Source organism: Protopterus annectens, chromosome 3.part1 (genome assembly GCF_019279795.1).
Source record: "Protopterus annectens isolate FY-2018-M chromosome 3.part1, PAN1.0, whole genome shotgun sequence".
Taxonomy (NCBI): Eukaryota; Metazoa; Chordata; order Ceratodontiformes; family Protopteridae; genus Protopterus; species Protopterus annectens.
The window spans coordinates 685,268,630-685,294,805 of NC_056732.1; the positions used below are offsets into that span (position 1 = coordinate 685,268,630).

At 37.8% G+C, this 26,176-nt stretch overlaps 1 non-coding gene across 1 annotated transcript; it reads right to left on the minus strand.

Annotated features, from left to right (window-relative positions):
* Nucleotides 1–22,611: 22,611 nt before the first annotated feature.
* Nucleotides 22,612–22,683, minus strand: TRNAM-CAU. Its single transcript has one exon. It is a non-coding gene; the product is annotated as a tRNA-Met (tRNA).
* Nucleotides 22,684–26,176: the final 3,493 nt, after the last annotated feature.

The window sequence follows — 26,176 nt, forward strand, 5'->3', positions numbered from 1 at the left end:
ACTCAGAACTTATGTTGCATTCCTGCTCCAGTATCAAGCTTAACAACAACAGACTTACACTGTATGTATAGTGTCTCTGATCAGACCTTTCTGACAGATTCTCATACTTCACAAGCAAACTCCTCTTACTGGCTGTCCATTCATTCACTAGTGCTTTGATTAATTGATTGTACGGTTTATAGATTAGTACTGCTGCCCTTGTGGGCCATTTTAAGCATAGCCAAATACCCTATGTGAGAATCAAACCCTACACCTAGTGTCTATAATGTAAAAACTTTAACCATTATGCCAATCCCCAGATCCACTGAGGTAACAGCCATATGTGAGGATGATAATACAGCCAGACATCATTTTTGCTTCTGTTCGTATCTCAGCAATGACATTAAGAACCTACCTCTCTCCTGGTAGTGCCATGAGCACTTGCATCACCACAAGGCCACTTTTTCCCTATTTTCATGCACAAGAGTACTCTTCCACATACAGTAAAGAGCTGGTGTCAGCAGCTTGCCTGGTAAAACCACATCGTCCCTGCACTGGCTCCATACACCTTATCGCACCTCTGTTGCCCAGCAGAGGATGTGTCATCAGAGCAGAGGAGAGCAGAGGAGAGCTATGAGCTAGCAATGACCACCATCCCTCATACTAGGATGGGTATTCCCATCCTCCTTCCCTGCATTGTGAAACACAGAACTAAAAATGACCACACAGAGAAGATGTTGTCCCCAAGAAACTGAAAGCTTTCACCAGTAAATACACCTAAAATTCTTCACTTCTCTTTAATAGATAGTTAAGTGCTTTTGATAATAGGAAATCATCAGAACTACCATAAAGCATCACTGATACAAACATATACATCCAACATTACATCATATGATCATGTTACGTCCAATAAAAGTTAATAATATATTAAAAGCTCGATAGTACTTTTATACAAATATGCTATTCACAGAGTAGTAAAAATGTAATAGTAAATATATATATATATATATATATATATATATATATATATATATATATATGGGATACAGACACATGCTCGACTAGCATATGTCCGAATCACAAAACGGCGAACACACATTCACGAAAGCGCTTAACATCGACAAGCGCTTCTGTGTATGTGTGCCCATTTCATAGATCGGACTACAGTGCAGGTAAGGGAAAATTCACTTTTCCCCACTGTAGTGCGATCTCGGAGTGAGAATAATAAAGTAGGGGGTGTGGTGGGTGCAGGGGGGGTGAAGCCTCCCTGCAGAAATTTAGTTTTTTTTTTTTAACTACATATACACGGAAGTGCTTTTAGATGTTAAGTGCTTTCATGTATGTGTGTTTGATGTTTTGTGATTCGGGCATATGCTAGTCTAGCATGTGTCCTAGACCCATATATATATATATATATATATATATATATATATATATATATATATATATATGTGTGTGTGTGTGTGTGTGTGTGTGTGTGTGTGTGTGTGTGTGTGTGTGTGTGTGTGTGTGTGTGTGTGTGTGTGTGTGTGTGCAGTATGCCATGCACAAGGCCTGAAATATCTTTTTTAGGAGGATACATGCATGCTGATTACTCTAATGTCTTTCCAACTGAAGAAGAGACATCAGGAATGCCTGGTAGCTGTTCTAGCTTCTTGTGTAAAAATAGTCTCTGCAGTAGTTTTCTTAATAAAACTTAGTAAAGAATACCTTTCTACCTTACCTCCTTTGTATTGAGATTAATGTTCTGAACTGCTGGCATGGTGTATATTCTGATAAAAGGTAGTGTACATATAGTTCAACTCTCCATGAGTCACAGTACATAGCTTTTTTAACTCATTTCTGTTCAGGCCATTCAGCATGTACTCTGAATATATATCTTCCTTAAGTATCTATCAGTCTTTAAGGTAAGCATGGTCTTAACAGAGGTTTTGTTGGATTGTGGCAAATACAGTGTTCTGTGATGAAACCAATATACACATTCTTTGGGTTAGGGTGTTGCACCTAAGATGGCCCACAGTGGATGGATCTGGATTGGCTTTCTGTTAGGGAGAGCATGGCAGAAGATTTCTTGTGCTTAGCAGTGAAGTGCCATGGTGTCTACAAAACCACTTATAAAAAAAGTATCATTATTATTTTTAAAATCCCAGTCTTACATGTTCTACTTTGTCACCCACAACAGATCATGGCTTATTCAACAGATCTGTAGTAAAATATCAGGACTCACAATGCTGAGTTCTGGAATGATAAAAACAGATCAAAACAACAAGATAAGAAATGTCACCATTCTCAATTAAACAAATTTTTTGCAGGTGAGAAAGTGGGCAAGTCGTATGCACCCATGATGTGAGGGGGCAAATCATACCTCCTGAGTTTATATTTATACCACCTATAAGGTTGACATGCCTCAAAGAAAAGAAAGTATGCCAAGAAATGGCAACCTAAGACTTAGTATATGTAAGTCCAGATTTAAGGTCATTCTGTCTCCACATTCCAGGACTCAGCATTGTGAACCCCAATCTTTGGGGAGTTGGGGGACTTCTTTAACTTGAAGACTAGCCGAGCTTGGTAAAGCTGCCCAAGCTTTTCACCAGTGCAACAAAATTCCTAGAAATCCCCTCATCAGTAAGAAATGCAATTTCTACCACTGAGGTTTAGACCAGGATAGATTGTGTAACCTACCATATCAGCAAGTAGCTCCAGAGGTCTCCCCTGCTTATGTGATATTTTGAACAATTTAGCAAAATGGAATGGGGAGGCCATACAAAGAGAAATTTTAGCAATCATTGTCACAGTCTTACTGAAGGCACAGAAATATTCTTACAAGAGGGCTAGCCCAGGCCTAGGGGGAGGATGGCCCCCCTGTTGTAGAAGGAAGTAGCAGGCCACAAAAATCACAAAAACTGATAGGCCAAAAAAAGAGTCATAAAGATGATAGAGTGGACTATTGAGGACAAGAAAGAAATTATGCATTGTTACTATTATGCAAGAAGACCAGAATTTCCAGAGAGACTATGTACAAAAAGATTAAGGGAGAAATTAGGGGAAAGAAATATACTTGCAGAGGGAAAACTGTCAGAAGATTGAAATAAAAATTTATGTTCATTAATATAACAGATTTGTGAAAAAAAATTATATAGAACAAGAAATCTTGGGCTCTTTCAAAAGAGAATTAACTGAGGAAGTACATAAATATAAAGAACACAATCTACATATTTTTGAAAGGTATAGAAAGGAATTATAGACATGGGAAAGAAAGAGAGATCTGATATGGTGCAACATCTATGCAAAGGAGAAAGCCAAATTAATCAATACAAAAAGCAGCCCCAAAGATATTCTAATAGAAATACAGGCAAAGGCATCCAGATATGAAAATTTTCACAATACAAAAAGTAAGATCACAAAGAGGGAATGTAGAACAGGAGATTAGTAAAGTAGAAGTTAAAAAATTGAAGCTGAAGTTATGAAATACCTGTGAAGTGAAGGATTTAGAGTAGAAAGTCTAAGACAGGTTATACCACAGCTTGATGGAACAATGAGTCACCGAAGTAAAGAGAAACGAGGAGCAGGAAACATGTGAAGAAGAAATATGGACATGGAAAAGAAAAAGAGATTTAATATGGTGCAATATTTATGCAAAGGAGAAAGTAAAACTAATCAATACAAAAGGACAATCACCAAAGATATTTGAAGAGAAATATAGGCAAAGGCATCCAGATATGGAAAATTTTACAACACAAAAATAAGAAAACAAAGAGGAAATGTAGAAAAGTGGATTAGTAATGGAGAAGTTAAAGAAATAGAAACTGAGGTTATGGATTACCTGTGAACTGAAGGATTTAGTGCAGAAGATCTAACTCTGATAACATCACAGCAGGATAAAGCAATGGCTCCCCAAATTAAGGAGAAACCAGTGCAGCGGGAAACATCTGATCAGTTTCCATAGGAAAGCAGTAGAAAAGTTTAACTGGAGTTGCACAGTAAGGGAAGGAACAGAAAACTGTGGCAACTCTGACCCAGTCAATGCTGTGGAACGATAGGCCAGTGAGTTCCTATATGAAAGAGCAATGGATGACACAGGATGAAACTGAAGAGAATGTAGCACAGGAAAATGCTCTGGAACTTTCTGTAGAATGCCCAAAGGAAATATTGAAAAAAGACTGTGCCCTCAGTTTAGAAGAAAACTATCTAAGATAAGAGTTGTTTGATTTAACAGAGATGGACAGACATAGTAAGATTAATGAAAGAAACAGACAACAGAAAGTCAATAAAACTCAAAAAGTTAGGAGTTTGATAAAACAAATGAACACAGTAATTAGGACTGTTCATAGAGATTCATAGGATCATAGGAAGTTACTAGGCTATTGGCCCTGAGGCCCTTACAAGCCTAGCCAAGAATTTAGCCCAAGTTCTGACAAGTCAGCACTCAATACCCCTGTCCAGCAGGAACACAGGTGGAATCCCAGGGATATATTTTCGGTTTCCCATCCACTTATCCAGGTTGCACTTAAAAAGGGTTAATGATGTACTCTGCTTGACATGGAGAGGGAGTCTATTCCACAGAAGGAGGAGTCTCTGGGACACAAATCTGTCCAATCAACAGTCCTATTGATGTATCAGACCAGGATGAGGTCACGCATGCAGCTTACTCAAGTGGAGCTTGACTTGCGGATATGCAGCAGTCCCACCAAGGTGGGGTCTGAGATTGCTTTGTATGCCAGACAGAGGCCACCTCTGAGGAGTCTGTTTGAGACTGAGTAGAGGGACAGGGCTTTTAGTCTATCTGTGTAGGGTAGACGTTTGAGGCCCTGTATTCTCCTGGTGAGGAACCTCTGTGGTCTCTCCAGCTGCTGCATGTGCTCTGTGAGGTACATGCCGAAAGGGGTGCTGTACTCAGTAATGGGTCTTATAAGGGAAGAATACAGGGATATTTTGACTTCCTTGACCCTGGATGAGATACCCTTTCTAATGAGGTGGGCCATGTAGAAAGCTTTCTGTACAATAAAGGTAATATGGTGGTCAAAAGTCAGTTTGCTATCAACCTGGGTGCCCAAGTCCCTCACGACTGATTGTGTGCTTAGGATTGTGTTATTAACGTGATAATTTGTGAGGACATCACTCTCCCCAAAGGAGATGATGATGCACTTTTTGGCTTTTAGTTTGAGGCCATGTTTCTGACACCAGTCATTTGTTTGAGTGAGACCCTCTAGGAGGATGTCCACATCACTAGGAGAATTGATAACAGCACCTAGCTTGCAGTCATCTTTTGTCAGCTGTAGCCCACTAGTTTTGCCCTGTACCTCAGAAAAGTATATCCCAAGCAACAGAGGCCCCAAGACCGATCCATGGGGTACACCACTCATTACGGGTCTACTGCTTGAGGTGGTTTCCCCTATTTTGACTAGGTGGGCTCTATCAGTGAACCAGTTTGCTACCCATCTGGTAACATATAGATTGGTTCCTAGTTGAGAGAGTTTAGAAAGACAGATGTGATGAAAGCAGTGTGCAGTATCAGAACAGATCAAAATCTGTAGTGCACTATTCCAAATAATAAAGTAAAAACATCAGTACAGGCAGAAAAATTTAGAAGATATGCAGATAAATATAAAGGAAAAGTACAAAATAAGCAGTTTATTGATGACCCAAAAAATGTTTATGGAGAATTGGGAAATTAGGCAAAAGTAATTGAAATACCACCAAAAAAGAAGAAATAGATACATTTTGGTGAAATGTTTATGAAAATCATGTGGAACATAACAAATAGGCTGAATGGATAAAACAACTAAAAGAAAGAATAGGAAGTTCAAATGTACAGACAATGAAATGGGATGAAGTAACAGCTAGAGAAATTGAAACAAAGTTAAGAAAAGCTCCTACTGGAAAACCCCAGGCCTAGATGCTGTACCTAACAGCATTAACATATTTACATGAAGATTTAGCCACGAGTAGGAACTATTTATGTGCATACCCCGAACAGACATCAACCTGATTAACAACAGGAAAAACAATACTCTTATTTAAGAGTGAACCTGCAAGCTATCCTAAAAACTATAGACCAATAACTTGCGTTCTGACGATGTATAAACTATACACTAGAATTGATGATGATAGAGGTTGTAGTCATTTAGAAGAAAACTCAGTCATGGCAATAGAACAAAAGGGCAACAAAAGAAAGTCATATGGAATAAAGGATCATTTGTTGTCATAATGGAGAACTGTAAAAAGGGGGAAGAAGCTAAGTATGGCATGGATAGACTACAAAAAGCATTTGACAGTATTCCATATTAATGGATAAAAGAGCTCTTAAAAATGTATAAGATACACCATACACTGATTGCATTACAACAACCATAAAACAGTAGCAAACCACTTTGCAGTTAAGCCATGATCAAATTATTATTCCAGGGATAAAAATTCAAAGGGGGATATTCCAAGGTGACTCTGTCACTGCTATTTGGTCTTGCCCTTAACCCATTAAGCTGTCTGCTTAACAGATTAGGTCATGGCTACAATTTGGCTCCAAGAAAACAACAAAGTGTAAAGACTTCTCATATTCTTTTTTTTGTGGATGATTTAAAACTGTATTGTTCATAAGATGAGGAACTAGCAAAACTGCAAGTCGTCAAATTATTTTCAGATGATACAAGAATGTCATTTGGTCTTGATAAATGTGCAAAAGGAACCTTTAACGCAGGAAAGCTGCAGCACCAATAAAATATCGATCTGGGACAGGAATGTGATATAAACAAACTTGAGCAAGAGGGAGTGTATAATTATTTGGGAACTGATCAAGGATCAGCAATAAAACAAACAAATGTGAATAAATCTTAGTAAGGAATATTTTAGAAGGCTAAAATTATTGCTGAAAACAGCACTGACATCTAGGAACAAAGTCCAAGCTATAAACCAGTTTGCTCTTCCTGTCCTAACTTACAGTTTTAGAGTGATTAACTGGCCCAAACAGGTGCTGAATTGGTTGGACATGAAAACAAGAAGGATGCTTCATGCTCATCAAATGATTTATAAAAATCAGTATATACCAAGACTATATATTCCCTGTTCTGCAGGAGGTATAGGCCTCCTCGAAATTGATTGCATGCATACATCTGCAATTGTAGGACTGCATACATACCTGCTGACCTCACAAGACTCAAACATAGTGAAAGTTTTAAAACATGAGAAGAATAAGTCTAAGATGACTTCCCTGCTTATTTTAGCAGAAGCATATCAGTGTGAAGCGGGAATGGAAATCAAACCTGAAGTAGATAATAATCAGGCAGCAGCTAAATGTGCCAAAAAAAAAAAAAAAAAGAATACAAGGTGAAGGATCAGATGAGAAGGCAAAAGTATGGAAAAGGCATAATTATAGTTGCAAGTATAGAAAACTCTTGGAACAACCTCATATTGATCAGTATCAAATGCAGGAATGGTTAAGGAGAGGTGAATTTGAACCAAAAGACAAAAGGTTAATATTGGTAGCCCAAGACAGTGAGCTATGTACACATTGGTTTACAAAGTCCATTAAATATGTGGGAGAAACAGATAAATGTAGGTTTTGTAAAGAAGAATTGGAAACAGTCACACATCTTGTTGGTGGTTGTGTATACTAATGGCAGCAGGACTGTATACTGAAAGGTATAATAATTTGACAAGACTGTCCCATTGGGGATTGTGCAAACATTGCAATACTGAAGTAGCTGAAAAACATTGGAAACATGAGCCACAAACCATTATAAAAAATGATGAAGTTTGTATCACATGGGATCACCCTTTACCAACAGTTAAAAAAAAAAAAAAGATGCAAGAAAACCAAATACAGTAGTACATGAAAAGAAGACAAAAGTAGAATTGATCATTGAAATTGCTACACCCAGCAACATAAAGTCATAAAATACCAGGAGTAGCACGCAGAAATGAGGGCACTGTAAAAGAAGGATACCTTGACAGTTCCAACAGTAGTAAGATCAATAGATCTTTTTAAAAAATTTACAATTGTACTTAGATATGTTACCAGTGCATGTAACTCTGTATGAATCGCGGGAGTCAGTACTCGGAACATTGCGGATGTTACAAAGAGTACTTCTGGCTAACATCAAAGACTGAAACCATACTAATTTCATGAACTTTAATTATACTTTGAGTTAGGAATGGGGTCCATTCCCATCTTGGTATTAGAAACCCAAAAGACTTGGAGAAGTTAAAAAAAGGCAGAGAAGGAGTATTCAGCTGTACTCTCATTTATATTGGTCATCCTTATTAAGAGGAGACAAAGCTTCCAGACTGGATAAAGTTGAGCTTCCATTACTGAGTGAGATCTAAGAGGGTTTCATAAAAGCAAAGCAAGTCTTTTCCCCACCTTGGGGTAGTGGCACATGCTTTAGCAGGAGCTGATTCCCATGATGAGCACTGGTTGTCCTTACCTCTGTATGACAATAGTTTTTGGCAGAACTGGGTGAGATTTTTATGACCACTTGCATGCTATGAAGTTCTGGTTTACAGTATGTATTACAGTTTTAGAACAAAACCAGACCAAGTGAACCAGAAGCATTGGCGTTCCCTCACTGCCTTTTCATATTTCTAATGGCATCTGGCAGGGATGTCTTTAGTCCTCCTGTCTTTTTACTGTCATTGCATAGACACCTTGAGGGTAACATTATTTAAATTTCAGCTTACAGACATGATGTACTTTTTCAGGTCAATGCATTTTATTTTATTTTTATTTGTTGACCATGGTAGCCTTGGTAGAGCACTGATTTCCTTCGACCATTTTCAGACCCAGCCTGGCAGCACTGATAGATAAAGTGACTTTCTCAGAGTTAATAATTCTGACCAAACAGTCAGTAGCACATTGAAGGTTATAGATGCATATACTATATATTCTAATTACAAGTGTAATGTCAATAAGCCAGTATTTTAAGACATTGCCAGAATAAGAGATAAGTTTGTCTTTTTAGAATGGGATCTAAAATAGAAGCCTAGGGGGGTTAAATATCATTTTATTTTAATTTCTAAAATGTCAAGGCTGCTACTCAAAGAGAAAATGAATAAAGTGAGGGACAGAAAACTGGAGGACTTTCTAAAATAAGGAAGGTTATGGCTATCATTTTGAAGAAGTGGGTGAGGCTGTGCTAACTAGAACTGTGTGGGTTTCTTCTGGGTACTCTGGTTTCCTCCCACGTTACAAAGACATGTGTCTGGAGCATTTCTCCCTGGGCCTCCGCTGAAAATTGGCTTCATTCCAAGTCGGAATTTCCCAGTAAACAAATGTTAAATAAATAAAACAAAAACTGAGTGGCCTGGTTGTATCTGGTATCTGGTACCTCAGCTGGCAGCTCCTCAGCAGGCATTCTTCCACACGTAACCAAGCTGGCACACATGGTACCAGCTGACAGCTATCTTCTGAGAATTATAGGCTCCACATTCCACACTCCATACTCAAACATAATAAGAGTTTGGTGGGTTAGACTTGCTGAAGGTTAGCTGGAGGCAGAAGTTAATGGCTTTATTTCATAAGCTGTTAATTTTGTGAACAGCAAATGCCAAGGCCAGCTTATCCTTCTGGGAGCAGGAGATGGTGTGGCCATCTGAGGAAATATTCCATACTAGAAATTTTGATTTTCAGGTCATCCCTGCCCCGGATATTTGCTAAGATTACACTAAGGCACAATTTCTATCAAGAACCACTGTGAATAGTAGTTGTTACCAAGGCAATCTAGCCAAAGGTTAGATGTCACATCTGTAGGGCTGACATGTTGTCATATGCTATGGAACAATGAGAAAGAAAGGCTATTCTAGGAAGCTAGTAGAACTGAGGCAAGAGTATCTGTGGCTGTTAGCATACCACGGATTACTGAAATCTGTTTTAAAATACTGTCACCTAATTTGGGGAAAAGCACAAATGTTTCCTCTCTGTTTGTTTGGTAATATTAAAACAGTAAAGATAGCCAGCTCTGTTGACAAAGAGGGCTAAAGCCTGATTTTTATACTAGAAATTCCCAGTTCAGTTAGCTGCTGGGACACTGGAATAGCTGGCATAGAGGAAGTGAGAGAAGACTGGCTCTTGTTGGTTAACTTAACTCAGGGTTAGGACCATGGTTAGTCCACTGACATGCCCAACCTTGCACTAGTGGCATGTCACATAACTTGATGTTGGCATGTATAGAAGCGTGCATGCACCTACCAGAGCAAACATTTACAGATGTCACAGCCATGACACTACCTTTCTTAGTGTATAACAACAACACCTTAGCACCTGATTCTCACCATTCTCAGGGGAAGGAATGGCCCTGTGGAGTCACACATCTGTGCCAATTGAGTGGCTCAACAGGTAGCACACTTACCTTTGATGTTGGAAGAGCAGATTACTGTAGGCTGTATTGTCATATTACATAGACATACGACTTGTTTGTGCACTTGATGATGATGTAGTCTGTCCTATGAATAGGCAGAAGGACACAGTATTAATGGAGGGCAACAACAGGACTAACAGCAATGACATGTATGACAGACAGGTAATAACATACAACTAACAGGCTCCTGCTGTTGTAAGTCTGTGTGTTGTACTGTGGATCCTGCAGTGGTAAAGTAAAGACAAAGACAACACGGTCTTGTATGTAGGCAATAGAATACTTAGATGATGCCATATATGACACAGGCACACTAACAGGGGCTGCTGATACTCATGTGACATGCTGTGCACCTGTTGGCCAAATGTCACTGTGTAGGAAACAGTGACATTAATGTCATGCAACACAGGTCTGCAACCTATGTACATGTTGTGGTAACATACCTGGTCTGTATTTACTTGCACCTGCAATGTTTGGGCCCTCCACTGGATGTACCTGACTGTACAATGTTTAGGAAATATCATTATGACAATAAACAGCAGTGCCATTATATGAGGCTGAGTCAATGACAGATAGTGCTCACAGTAACACTGTATGGAGACACTCACCTGTCATGTCCTGCTGTTGTGCAGAAGTTGATGGACATGTGAACATTAATGCAAACAGCATTACACATGTTGGTTGCACTGTTATGTCTGTACTGCAGTTGTATGGCTACATGTCATTTCACTTATGTTAATTGTCATCACCCTGTGTAGATCTCTGTGCATGATTCAGTTCTGCTGCTGAAAATCAAAAATGACAATGCATGAATATGTATGCAACAGCAGTTTGTGATTATTTACTCTATAGTCATCAATGTCATACAAAGTAAGACAAACATGTGAGGCCTGAAGCACCTGCTTCTATCCCACCCCCAGGTATGCGGTGCTATCCACTTGCTGTATATGCAAGGATCCAAGAAATATTGAGATATCATCGGGGGGGGGTCAATGGTGGACCACCACTGGTGGCATTCCAATATCTCTCATACTGTCGTACCTTCTTGGTTGCATGGAAGATCATGTCAGGGCAGCATCAGCAACAGGCCTCACAGGATCTATTCTGGCCTCCCCCTGCATTAATCATGTTGGTGAGGTCATCACAGACTTCATTCCTTCATACTGTATTCCCTGCTCATCCAAGGAGTCTCCATCCATGTTGTCGCTGAACATTTATTATAATCTCATTCTCCTGTGGGGGGATATTGTTACCCCTAGATCTGTTTGCCAGTTGAAAGACAGTAATATGCACATGTTCGGATTCACGTGTGAGCTCACTTATGTAGATGATTATGTGGACAGCTTATGTTACTGTAAACACTATGTATTTCTGATCAATGCAAAATTCTATGAAATACTCACTGTGACTAATATAATGTGACATATAAAAATATACAACAATGCCTGCATACATAACACTTGTAATAGCAACATAACCTGTGATATCTATAGAGGCTATCTGTGGGATTCCACACCCTTATAGCAGATATCCGGGAAATGGACATCCACATACAATAGCACAATGCCACAATAGCCACAGTTTGCATGCATTTCACATTAGCATACTACATTAACATGCTACACAAACATATTTATAGAACAAAAATGCATTATGGCTGTAGTTGTAATGCAATTGTAGCCTACACAAACAAGTATTCAAAAACAGTCTGTCATATGACATCTTATACTAATGCAATTGCAGCCTACACAAACAAGTATTCAAAACCAATCTGTCATATGACATCTTAAACATGATGACCTTATATCAATACAATCATTAGTGAAAAGTAGTTACCATCCAAATCAGCAGAAAGTATCTGTAAATTATCAATTGAACAACATACAGAAGGTGTCAGAAAGCCTCAGGATCTGTAAGCAGATCATAGATAGTACGAATATTTTTTATTGGCCCAGTAGTTGTAACTTTTGTTTTAAGAATCATCAGTGAATAAATATCCATAACAGCAAATGGAATACATAGCACATAGCAACATACAAATGATGTCAAAGTCTGTAGTTTTCTGTGCATTCACCACAGAGTGTATGGAGTCACCTGCAAGATATACAGATAATCCGTAAATCTGTCTTTATGTACTTTCAGTTTTGCAACTTACATCTGTTTGTACAACTGCATATGGAAAATGACTGTATATCCTTGATGTAGAAGTCAACACCGATTATACATACAGGTAAATCACACACCACTCCGGTAAATTACAAACATATTTCATAATGCACACATTTTCCATAGATGCATATCTAAACAGATATATTTGATAATGAGTAATGTTAACATATGTGTATAAGGGTCTACTTCACTTGACCTAAAACTCATTTGACTGATACCCATTTGACCGACATCCAATTGACCTAAATTTCATTTGACTGACAACTCATTTGACTGACTCCCATTTCACTGACATTTAAGACATAGACTTGTTGTGGGTTTTCCTTCAGCTGTGACTTGCTTGTGATAAAAAGAATTACTGTAACTTACAGTGTTGACTGTTAGAATTCTGATAGTCATGTAGAAAGTAATGTTGTAGTGTTTCTAAATGTGAGTTTGTCTCTTTACATTTTTATGGGAAGTATCTAAAGTAATTTGGCGACTGTTTTGTGAGTTCCCAGCAGTAGTGGCAGCGTGTAGAGTACTGTAAGGCAAGTTAAAGGTATATAAAGGAAAGGGTATATGAGCATTTACATAGTATTGCCAAAGGCAAACAGGAGAACACTTTGGCAAGGCATTGTAATGGTAATGCTGGTCATTCTTTTGTTTTTAGAATTATCGATCAGTATATACCCAACTTAAGAGGGGGTCCGTTCCAATTATTGTTGGAACAACTAGAACTGCTTTGGCAAGTGAGGCTTAATGCCAGTAGGGCACGAGGACTAAATGAAGTCATCTCACTAACTTGTATTTTAAAACTAAAAAGTTTGAGTAGATGACTTACTGATTGCCTGTTTGACCCTGGATACAAAAATCGGAGGTTTAGTGTAAAATATAAATAGCACCTTTGACGTGTAAGAGCTAAAATGATTTTTAACCTCTGGTCTGAAGTAACTGTGTACATTTTTGTAGTTAATGGAGTATATTAACAACACTTTGTGTAAACAACATGTTAGGTGTCTAGAGACAGTGTAAAATCATTTTAACAAGTTTAAGTGTAAATTTTAAGTAAACTCTTAACCAATATTTAAGATTATATTTGGTAACAAATTTTATGGTAAAATGTTCTGTTTGGTGGGTAGGGATGGTGGGGTTGCTTGCGTAATACTGATTTGTAGCTTTTCAAGTTGGAAAATGCTGAACTTGGCTGTTTTAACATTATCTAATTACTGACTTTTAATTGCTTCTATGTAGATATGTTTTTATGGGTTAATTAGTTTAATAGGAAGGTACATGGTGAATACTTAATGCTGCAAACTTTTTGCTTTCTTTGTCTGAAGAAATCTGGCTATGTAGCCAGACAAAAAGCACTTTACATTACTGTTTTGTTTTTTTAGTTTCGCATTAAAGAGTTTCTTGATTTTGGTCATAAAGTGTTTGTTGCCCCTGTTCCTAGCAGTTTCCTTTCCCTAGTTTGTCGGTTTATTGTTTTTGAGTGTTAAGTTAAAAGTATATGCCCTTTTCCCCACTGTAGTGTGATCCTGGAGTTAGTATATATAATTGTGGGGGGCACAGCCCCCCACATTGGGGGTGTGTGGGGGACATAGCCCCCCACCTAGTTTGGTTGTACATTGTCCCATTTCTGTTAAGAGGGTACGTAAGTATTTTTTAAGTGCTGGAAAGTGTGCTTGTCTATGGTTTAAGATTTAGTATGTTGATATTCAGCATTGTAAGGTGTTGGTGAAATGGGAATCAGTCAAATGAGTTGTCAGTCAAATGATATTTAGGTCAATTGGGTGTCAGTCAAATGAGTTTTAGGTCAAGTGAAGTAGATCTGTGTATAATGAACTAATATTCCTCAAAACAGAAATGCTAGCAGGTGCCAAATACCTTAGCAACTACCTATGACTCAGGTATAACTGCAGATAAGAGCAGCTATGTGCATACATCTTTTAAGTACCATTTGCACCATGCATAATTAATGAGGTTCATTAAAATTCAAGATTTTGGAATCCCATTTGTGCATATCCATGTAAGTTGTCAAAATCTGGTCCATTAACCAATAGCTTGGCATAACAGAAAGATGCTCCATACAAGTACCCCGTAGGTATCATTGTATGGTACCATAAATAGCACATGAACTTTATCTTCCAATGATGTGATAACATGACCTAAGCGCCAGTTTTAAATATTGATTTTGATACATTTAACAAATTAGACCATTGTTACCTGTGAACTGAGGGGGACCTCAGTGACAAATTTTCAGATCTGTATATATTTTCATTGAAGTATTGGCATTATCAATATGGCTACTTCCAGGAGCCTTTGGTATTTCTGGGCAACAAATTGGACTAAAGAGGAGACCACCCAGATGATGACCATCTTCACTGGAGTGGAGCATTGAATAACAGCCAGACCATAGAACTTTACAACTTACCTCTCTATCTCTCAGTGCAAGAAATGTGGACAAAGTCAGAAAGATTGGGGGGGGGGGGCACAAAGGTTCATAAATAGGGCCAGAATTTAAATATTGCGCCTATAAACTTGAAAAGTTGCTAGAATAACAAGTTTTGCATAATTATGTATTTTCTGAAGGATATAGTGTGTTATTTAGTGATTTCAGTCTTCAATGATTTGCCAGAAAACCACAACTTTTATGAGGACTAGACCAAATATATGAGGCAAATATCTAGACATTCTGTGAAAATCTGTACCGTTGAGAAATATGCTTTGCGATAATTGACATTTGGAACAGATTCTGTGAGAGCACTGATGACATATGGGGATCTATCAGACTGGAGTGCCAGTTCACCACCACTTTGATGACCTGTATCGGAGGGGTGCAGAGGAGCTTCATCAGAGAGTCACTGAGGTGTGTCACTGGCCAGTGGATGCCTACAGTATGTGTCATAATGTTGCATAACCTGAGCATTTTTATGGAATTTAGAGCTATAGCTGTGTCTTTTATATATCAGATACGTCACACATCCATTATAGTTGTGTATCTCTGATACCTATAGCACCTAGGCCCCTGATGACTATGTGTTTCATAGTTATCTGTAATACTACAACAGTATCACCTAGCCTGGAAATTCACCCCAGGGATCACGTCAGTCGCCCTGCTAGACAGGGGTCCAGGAAAGTAAATAATGTGGGAAGAAATAGCCAGGGAATTGTTATGACTAGGCTTGTATAGGCCCTAGGGCTGATAGCCTAGTACCAACCTATGAACCTATGAACCTATCTGTCTATGTGTGAATAGTAAACCATAAATAACTTCTTTATTCTGTTCCTGATAAAAAGTGAACAGTCTTATTACAGTCCCATTTGCTTAAGCAAGAGGAATGCCTGTGCAACTGCCTACACATACCTTTTCATTTCTAATATGTGTTTTTAACTGTTATTTGTGTAGATCAGATAGCCTGTAGCAGTTATATGTTGGATGTTTCTGTAGTCATCTGTTATCAGCAGGAATATGGATACACACATGCAGTAACTATTAGAAGAAACATGAACTGACTGGTAACTTGGCTTGTAAATAAGCAAGCCAACATGTGTGTATGTTGGCATGCTGTGGGTTCAACCGCACATAGGAAAATATATCATTATATTATTATCATTGTGTCTTTCACATTGTTGAAAATTCTGTTCTACATATCTGCTTATTGATATTAACAGCTATTTTGTGCATGCTTGCAACTAACTTCGTTATTCACCAAATTTCTTTGAATATCTTCGTAATCCATAATATTCTGTGAACAGCACCTCTTTAAATACAGTGTTATGTGTAATGCTTGGAACAGATTGATATATGTCTGCCAAAAATGTTGCATAATATGCTATCACTTGCAAAATTACTATCAAGTGTAATTTTTTTACTCATTATTAAATTCACTTCAACAACCAACTCATGGGAGTCAGATGGTCAGACATGCATTTGAAATGCAGAACAGAGATACAGTGATATATAGATTTGATTTCTGATGTGCACTTTGCCAAAGAATATCTTTACATGTAGTCCTCCCATATACATTACTGTGTCCCTGATGTACAGCACCTAGCATTAGTCATTTAAACGTTATGTCATACATGGCACTGTCCTACTATCTGAGGGATGAATGCTTTCATTTGCTGTTATTGGTTGTGACTACTGTGCTGACGTGAATTCATTTTGGCAAATTATTTACATAAATGCCCAGCATGTTGTCTTTTTTGTAAATCATAAGCTGTAATCCATATTAGTAACCCATCCTTGTGCATTCAAATCCCCCAACTCTTTTCTCTGCATTTGCACTATGCTCTCTCAGGTAAGATGGATTAGCTAGACAGGTAATTGTCAGGTTGAGAGTGTGGATGTAGTAATGAGCATAGTCCATGAAATATACCTGCAGTTGTTTATTGCACATTGGCATGATAGTATATGTGTATATGCATTTGAAAAATATAACTTACCTTGTTGTCCTGTTCTGTCATCGTCTTCCTTGATGTGGGCCCAGGTTGTCAGCCTCCTTTCTACCTCTCTAGTTATGCAATATATTTTTCAGATGTTTGCCTTTGTTGCAATTATTGTCCATTGTCATATATTAGTTTGTTTATAAGGTCAATGTGTTCCAAATTTATAAAAAAAAGACAAGAAGAAAAATCTGTTGCAGAACACAAAAATGCCAAGCAGGAACAGGAGGAAGAACTACTCCACAGTAAATAAATGCACCTATTCAGGCCAAATTCAATAAAACCAATACTGGAGTTTATTGAAGAGAATAAAACAAATGATAAGCGCTTTCGTCCTGACCACTTCAGAACTTCATCAGATAACAACTATAATCACTTTATAAAGTACAGAAAAACTGGATAAAAAAATCATTAAACAATTAATACATTATTTAAACTGACACAGCCCTTAAAGGAAAATACATGTAAAAGAATGTATAATATATGCAACATATAAAATCTGCATAAGATGAAATAAATAGATGGTAAAAATCTCTCATTGTAGTATAAAAACATAGATAAAATTGTGTTTAAAAATACATAAATAATGAATAAATAATTATCTAAATCAGTATTATCTTTCTAGGGCTTTTATTTTTAAGAGATCTGATAGAAATGTGTTCATTTAAGCCTGGCCAACTCGATGCATTAAGATGCAGTTGCTAGTAAAGCTCCCTCTTTTCTAGTAAAAGAGACCAGACTCCACCTCCAGGTTCTGTTTTAATAAAAGAGAACAGACTCCACCTCGAGGTTCTGTTATAATAAAAGAGACCAGACTCCACCTCGAGGTTCTGTTTTAATAAAAGAGACCAGACTCCACCTCGAGGTTCTGTTTTAATAAAAGAGACCAGGCTCCACCTCGAGGTTCTGTTTTAATAAAAGAGACCAGACTCCACCTCGAGGTTCTCTTTTAATAAAAGAGACCAGACTCCACCTCGAGGTTCTGTTTTAATAAAAGAGACCAGACTCCACCTCGAGGTTCTGTTTTAATAAAAGAGACCAGACTCCACCTCGAGGTTCTGTTTTAATAAAAGAGACCAGACTCCACCTCGAGGATCTGTTTTAATAAAAGAGACCAGGCTCCACCTCGAGGATCTGTTTTAATAAAAGAGACCAGGCTCCACCTCGAGGTTCTGTTTTAATAAAAGAGACCAGGCTCCACCTCGAGGTTCTGTTTTAATAAAAGAGACCAGGCTCCACCTCGAGGTTCTGTTTTAATAAAAGAGACCAGGCTCCACCTCGAGGATCTGTTTTAATAAAAGAGACCAGACTCCACCTCGAGGTTCTGTTTTAATAAAAGAGACCAGACTCCACCTCGAGGTTCTGTTTTAATAAAAGAGACCAGGCTCCACCTCGAGGTTCTGTTTTAATAAAAGAGACCAGGCTCCACCTTGAGGTTCTGTTTTAATAAAAGAGATCAGACTCCACCTCGAGGTTCTGTTTTAATAAAAGAGACCAGACTCCACCTCGAGGTTCTGTTATAATATTATTAATGACAGTAAAATGAAACGAATGAACAGTATTTTCCATTATGTGTTTGCTAAGTGCATTTGTATCTTTTTTTGATTTTATGTCATACAAATGCTCATAGATACGTTTTTTTTAATTTACAGTCCATTTTTCCAATATAAAAACAGCTACAGCAATTATATAGAGCGCAATAAATTATCCTCTTAGATCCACAATTGTATTTTTGATTAAGTTTTACTTCAATATGGTTTATCAGAAAAGTGCTACCATCCTTAATATGTTTACAATAGTTACACATGGCACACTTTTTCATGTGCCCAGCATTATTCATTCCCTTTGGTTTCATCTCAAATATGTTCTTTTAGTTTCTGCCCTTCTTAAATACTATGGCAGGATGTGAGTCAATAAATGGTCTAATGGCTTATTCATGGTTTAGTATGGACCAATTCTTTTCTAGGATTTTTCTTAATGTATAACTGTCATTAGTGTATATGGTAATGAAAGACATCTTATAGTCCCTTTTTGTTTCTTGGTTCTCCACATTTAAGCATTAGGTGGAGTTGTTAATACTGGTGATGCTGGTGTCAATATCTGATAGTAAAGGACTAAAATGACCTCTCTCCCTTTTATTTACTTCTTCCAACATAATATCACTAACAAATTTTTACAGATAGCTTCTCTTTCAAAACATGCATTTCAAGTTGTCACATTCACTGAGAAAATCATACATAACTGAAACCATTCAGGCTGCCCTAACAAATTGCCCCTTTACAATGGCTTTTTTCTGTTTCAGCGGATGTGTACTTGAGTAATGGACTAAGGAGTTGGAGTAGATTTCCTTTCTATATATTTTTGAAACAACCTTGTTGTTTGTATAATCTTTAGTGAGAAGGACATCTAGAAAGGGCAACTGGTCCATGTTATAATTATGTGTGAATTTCAAAAATGTAGTAGTAGAATCCATATAAGAAATTAATTCATTGATGTGTTCTGGGGGTCCATCCCACAAAATAAAAATGCCATCCAGGAACCGGGTGTAACATTTTACATAACTGAACATCGGACTGTTGAACAAAAACTTCTTTTCCCATTGGGTGACAACAATATTTGCATACAGGCCCCCACAAGAAGAATTCAATGTCACCCCCTCCTGTTGCAGATATATTTCACAGTTAAAGTAGATAAAGTTGTTTTTCAAAACAAGTTCAAGTAAGTGTGTATATACTTGGACATTGTTGTGTTCAACTCCTTTTTCATATAAGTATTCTGAAAACCATTCCAAGTCTGTGTTATGGGGAATTACAGAATATGCATCTTTGATGTCAATAGTCAAAAGGACATACCCAGTTTTAAATGGGGTGTTGTTAATAAGATGTAAAAAACTCCATGAGTCCTTATATATATGAGTTTCAGAAAATACCAGTTATTTAAGTCTAATGTCTAGGAGTTTTGCGAGTGGGTGGGTAATGGAACCTTTTGCATCCACAATGGGTCTCATGGGTGGCTGTTCGAGGTTTTTATGCAGTTTAGGTAACCCGAACATCACTGACATCCTGGGATATGACACTGTGAGATAGTTTAACTCTTCAATGGGGATGGACCGCTCTATAAATAAATCCTGTAACTCATTTATAATTCTATTGTATGCTGTGTGTAATTTATTCAAGGAGGATTTTGCATATGCTTTCCCATTTGAAATGTGTAATATCTTGTTAGTGTAATCAACCTGATTCATAAGGACTACACCTCCTCCCTTGTCAGGTTTCATTATTCTGACCAGATCAAGTACACTTTTAATGTCCTGTAATACACCCTCCACCTTATTGTCTGTCTGTCTTTGTTGATAAATCCTTAAAAAAATATGAATATCAGGTTCACATATTCTTTCAAACAGTTGGATAATCAGGCGAGGGGGGATTGTATGTGCTTGACATGGCTAAAGAATTAATAAAATCTTCTGATAATGAATTCTGAAAAAGGACCTTAAAATTCAACTTAAGTGTGTATAATTTCAGGTCAATTAATGTGCTGGAAATGTCTGTGGGTTGTGCAGGTATGTAAGTAAAACCTTTTGAAAATAAGTCACAGTGCTTAGTCTCAATAAACACATCAGAAAAATTGTACACTTTGAAATCGCCTTCACCATTAGTAATTATATGACAATGGGGTAGTACATGGTCAGAAAACACCTCTAAAACAGCTGGAAAATCATTATTTAATTCCTGTTGGACCAAGTTTGATTTTGTGCCCCCCTCTCCCACCAACTGAATCTCCTCATCGTGTTCCATTGAGTACTGAGGGGAAAAGTGTTCCCCTAGTGTGTTTCCCAGGGTTGGTCTGAGACTGCTGTTTTGTTCCTTATTCTCTCCAATCGTCTTAGGGGTGGGAATTCTCTTGGGTCTAAAAAATAATTTTGTCCATTGTTAGCAATATCACAGTCAACTTCAGTGTTGCAAGCAGTATTGTTACCAGCAAAATTATTATAACCATGGTCTGGCAATTTGTTACCCCATTCCTGTGAAGGAGGTGGTTTGGGGTAAGCCCATCCCTTCCCACAGTAATTTTATCCCTGTTAAGCTTTTTTACCTTACGTGCTGTGATAGAGGTAAATAACTGCTCAATTCTACGAAAAATATGTGTGTATTCATATTTAAATTTATCATATTGTGTGAGTTCACTTATTCTTTTATCAAGCTCTGAAACACTATTAATCAAATCATTAATCATAACATCATTACTTTTCACAATAACTTTCACGTATTCAACACCATGAGCATCAAAAAGCACCATATGTTCTTTATGCAGGTCAGAACCTGCTTTTAAACCACTGGGATAACGCCACATTCGGAGTCCCTTAGGAACAATGTGCTATTTTATACATTCATAAAGTATGCATTGTCAAGCTGCAAGCACTTGATTTTTGAAAGTTGGTAGGCAAATTCTTCTAATAGTAATTGAATATTATTGCTAAAAACAGTACCTGTTGGTTGCTTTTCTCTGTTCAAAACTATGGCTTCAGTAAGCCAGTCCTTTAAAACTGGAACAGAACCTCTGTAGTTGGAATGAACACTTGATCCTGACACAGTAGGCTGAGAAACCGAATTTACAGTTCTCTGTCCACAAGAGACTGAATGTTCATCTTCATTAGTTACTCCAGCCCTAAGGGATGTACAGTTTGTAATGTGTTTCCTTCATTCAAAATGCTCTGTAAACTAGTAGAAGCAACCACTGCTTCTCCTGGAGTGCTCAGCATGCGTCCGACATCATCGGGGGCGTAATCACAACATTAGGGGTGTGGTCTCATCATTACGGAGTGTACCAAGAAAGGAATCAACCTTTTTAGTTAAACCTTGTACAATGACAGTTAAATTAAAAATGGCTTACTGCAGAGCATTAAAGTCAGTTTCCTGAGTTACAAAGGGAGCAGATAAATCCATGCTGTCCTTGTCGGCCATCCAAACCAGTAAAAAAAAAAAGACAAGAAGAAAAAACTGTTGCAGAATACAAAAATGCCAAGCAGGAACAGGAGGAAGAAGCACTCCACAGTAAATAAATGCACCTATTCAGGCCAAATTCAATAAAACCAATACTGGAGTTTATTGAAGAGAATAAAACAAATGATAAGCACTTTCATCCTGACCACTTCAGAACTTCATCAGATAACAACTATAATCACTTTATAAAGTACAGAAAAACTGGATAAAAAAATCATTAAACAATTAATACATTATTTAAACTGACACAGCCCTTAAAGGAAAAGAAATATAAAAGACTGTATAATATATGTAAGTCTTTTTGGACTTGTTGGCTGTTGGTGAAGCACCCACCAAGAGGAGAAAACGCTGAGAGAAGAAAGGAGCCACTTTTGAGATTTTAAGTATTTTGCTTCAGATTATTTGTTAAGTTTTTCTGCATTGCCACCTACTTTTGAGCATTTTCTGGCTTGTTAAACTTGATTTCTGTCTTGGTAACTGTATTTAGAACACAACCTAGAGCTGATTACTGAATTTCATAGGTTCATAGGTTCATAGATTAGTACTAAGCTAACTGCCCTTGTGAGCCATTTTAAGCCTAGTCAATTATCCCTTGTGAGACTCAAACCCTGCACCTTGTGCTTGTAAGGTAAGCACCTTAACCATTAGGCCACCCTCCCAACCAAAACATTCCACCCCTTCTGTAGCAGAGGATGGTTTCGATCCATCGACCTCTGGGTTATGGGCCCAGCACGCTTCCGCTGCGCCACTCTGCTGGATTCCTGCCTGCACTTATTTTTAAAATCGTTTTATTTCTTAAAACTTGCATTTTATCTGTCTCTGGCCTAGCACTCAAGTGTGGGGTCATTTACTGCACTGTTCTAACTTGTTGATACTTGTGAACCTCTGCTTTCCTTAAAAAAACAAAAAAACAAAAAAATCTTGCTTTTTTCCCACTTTTCTGAGATTTAAAAAAGTTTAGTTACAGATTTGCTGTTCTGAACTGTTTGTAAGTTTCTTGGAGGCCATTGTTTGCTTGGGCTAAAGGGAAGTCTCTGTGTTCATCAGTGGCAGTGATAAACATTGATCAGCCTGCCTGCCCCTGTGGGAGTGGTTACTGCCTTGAAACTGTAGTTTTATTGGCCATTTTGGGTCAATTCCAAACTCCTTGATCTCCCTCTCTTAAAACCCGATTGCCTCGTGGTTTTGGCATCTTTCTGGACTTGTTGGCTGTTGGTGAAGCACCCACCAAGATGAGAAAACGCTGAGAGAAGAAAGGAGCCACTTTTGAGATTTTAAGTATTTTGCTTCAGATTATTTGTTAAGTTTTTCTGCATTGCCGCCTACTTTTGAGCATTTTCTGGCTTGTTAAACTTGATTTCTGTGTTGGTAACTGTATTTAGAACACAACCTAGAGCTGATTACTGAATTTCCTGCCTGCACTTATTTTTAAAATTGTTTTTTTTCTTAAAACTTGCATTTTATCTGTCTCTGGCCTTGCACTCAAGTGTGGAGTCATTTACTGCACTGTTCTAATTTGTTGATACTTGTGAACCTTTGCTTTCCTTAAAAAAACAAAAAAATCTTGCTTTTTTCCCACTTTTCTGAGATTTAAAAAAGTTCAGTTACAGATTTGCTGTTCTGAACTGTTTGTAAGTTTCTTGGAGGCCATTGTTTGCTTGGGCTAAAGGGAAGTCTCTGTGTTCATCAGTGGCAGTGATAAACATTGAGCAGCCTGCATGCCCCTGTGGGAGTGGTTACTGTCTTGAAACTGTAGTTTTATTGGCCATTTTGGGTGAATTCCAAACTCCTTGATCTCCCTCTCTTAAAATCCGATTGCCTCATGGTTTTGGCGACTTGTTGGACTTGTTGGCTGTTGGTGAAGCACCCAAAAAGAGGAGAAAACGCTGAGAGAAGAAAGGAGCCACCTTTGAGATTTTAAGTATTTTGCTTCAGATTATTTGTTAAGTTTTTCTGCATTGCCGCCTACTTTTGAGCATTTTCTGGCTTGTTAAACTTGATTTCTGTGTTGGTAACTGTATTTAGAACACAACCTAGAGCTGATTACTGAATTTCCTGCCTGCACTTATTTTTAAAATCATTTTTTTCTTAAAACTTGCATTTTATCTGTCTTTGGCCTAGCACTCAAGTGTGGGGTCATTTACTGCACTGTTCTAACTTGTTGATACTTGTGAACCTTTGCTTTCCTTAAAAAAACTAAAAAATCTTTCTTTTTTCCCACTTTTCTGAGATTTAAAAAAGTTCAGTTACAGATTTGCTGTTCTGAACTGTTTGTAAGTTTCTTGGAGGCCATTGTTTGCTTGGGCTAAAGGGAAGTCTCTGTGTTCATCAGTGGCAGTGATAAACATTGAGCAGCCTGCCTGCCCCTGTGGGAGTGGTTACTGCCTTGAAACTGTAGTTTTATTGACCATTTTGGGTCAATTTCAAACTCCTTGATCTCCCTCTCTTAAAACCCTCTTTTGCGGGTTTTTGCTCATAGCGCAACATCGGGCAGCGCCGCCTAATTGGGTTTAAACTATTCCTGGCTCCACAACGTCTGCTCTTCACTTTTTCCCTTAGAACTGCTCTATCTCTCAAATTAAACACCATATTCTCATTCTAAGGCCCCTCACTGGTCCAAATAAATAATCTTACAAGTTAGCACTAATAAACCATAAGCACTACTTACTCTTATACTCTCGACGATTACCTTGTCCCCTATTGGTCCGTTTTTAATTCAGTTCCCTATATTACTCTAGCATGTCCAAAGGTCAGTCAATGGTTTCCTCTCCAGTCCAGCTGGTGAATCTGGGAATTTTGAGGCAATGTTACAACTGTCTCATGTACACGGACAACCCTCTCCTCCTCCAAACAGGTTCAAATATATGTGAGAGATGCAACCATATAGCCAAAATGGAGGCTGAGCTCTCTCATCTCAAAACCGGTGTAACCAGTCAGGAGGAGAAAAAAACCAACACCATGAGCATCAAAAAGCACCATAAGTTCTTTATGCAGGTCAGAACCTGCTTTTAAACTACTGGGATAACGCCACATTTGGAGTCCCTTAGGAACAATGTGCTATTTTATACATTCACAAAGTATGCATTGTCAAGCTGCAAGCACTTGATTTTTGAAAGTTGGTAGTCAAATTCTTCTAAAAGTAATTGAATATTATTGCTAAAAACAGTACCTGTTGGTTGCTTTTCTCTGTTCAAAACTATGGCTTCAGTAAGCCAATCCTTTAAAACTGGAACAGAACCTCTGTAGTTGGAATGAACACTTGATCCTGACACAGTAGGCTGAGAAACCGAATTTACAGTTCTCTGTCCACAAGAGACTGAATGTTCATCTTCATTAGTTAATCCAGCCCTAAGGGATGTACAGTTTGTAATGTGTTTCCTTCATTCAAAATGCTCTGTAAACTAGTAGAAGCAACCACTGCTTTTCCTGGAGTGCTCAGCGTGCGTCCGACATCATCGGGGACGTAATCACAACATTAAGGGTGTGGTCTCATCATTACGGGGTGTACCAAGAAAGGAATCAACCTTTTTTAGTTAAACCTCGTACAATGACAGTTAAATTAAAAATGGCTTACTGCAGAGCATTAAAGTCAGTTTCCTGAGTTACAAGGGGAGCAGATAAATCCATGCTGTCCTTGTCGGCCATCCAAACCAGTAAAAAAAAAAAGACAAGAAGAAAAAACTGTTGCAGAATACAAAAATGCCAAGCAGGAACAAGAGGAAGAAGCACTCCACAGTAAATAAATGCACCTATTCAGGCCAAATTCAATAAAACCAATACTGGAGTTTATTGAAGAGAATAAAACAAATGATAAGTGCTTTCATCCTGACCACTTCAGAACTTCAACAGATAACAACTATAATCACTTTATAAAGTACAGAAAAACTGGATAAAAAAATCATTAAACAATTAATACATTATTTAAACTGACACAGCCCTTAAAGGAAAAGAAATATAAAAGACTGTATAATATATGTAAGTCTTTTTGGACTTGTTGGCTGTTGGTGAAGCACCCACCAAGAGGAGGAAAGGCTGACAGAAGAAAGGAGCCACTTTTGAGATTTTAAGTATTTTGCTTCAGATTATTTGTTAAGTTTTTCTGCATTGCCACCTACTTTTGAGCATTTTCTGGCTTGTTAAACTTAATTTCTGTGTTGGTAACTGTATTTAGAACACAACCTAGAGCTGATTACTAAATTTCCTGCCTGCACTTATTTTTAAAATCGTTTTATTTCTTAAAACTTGCAT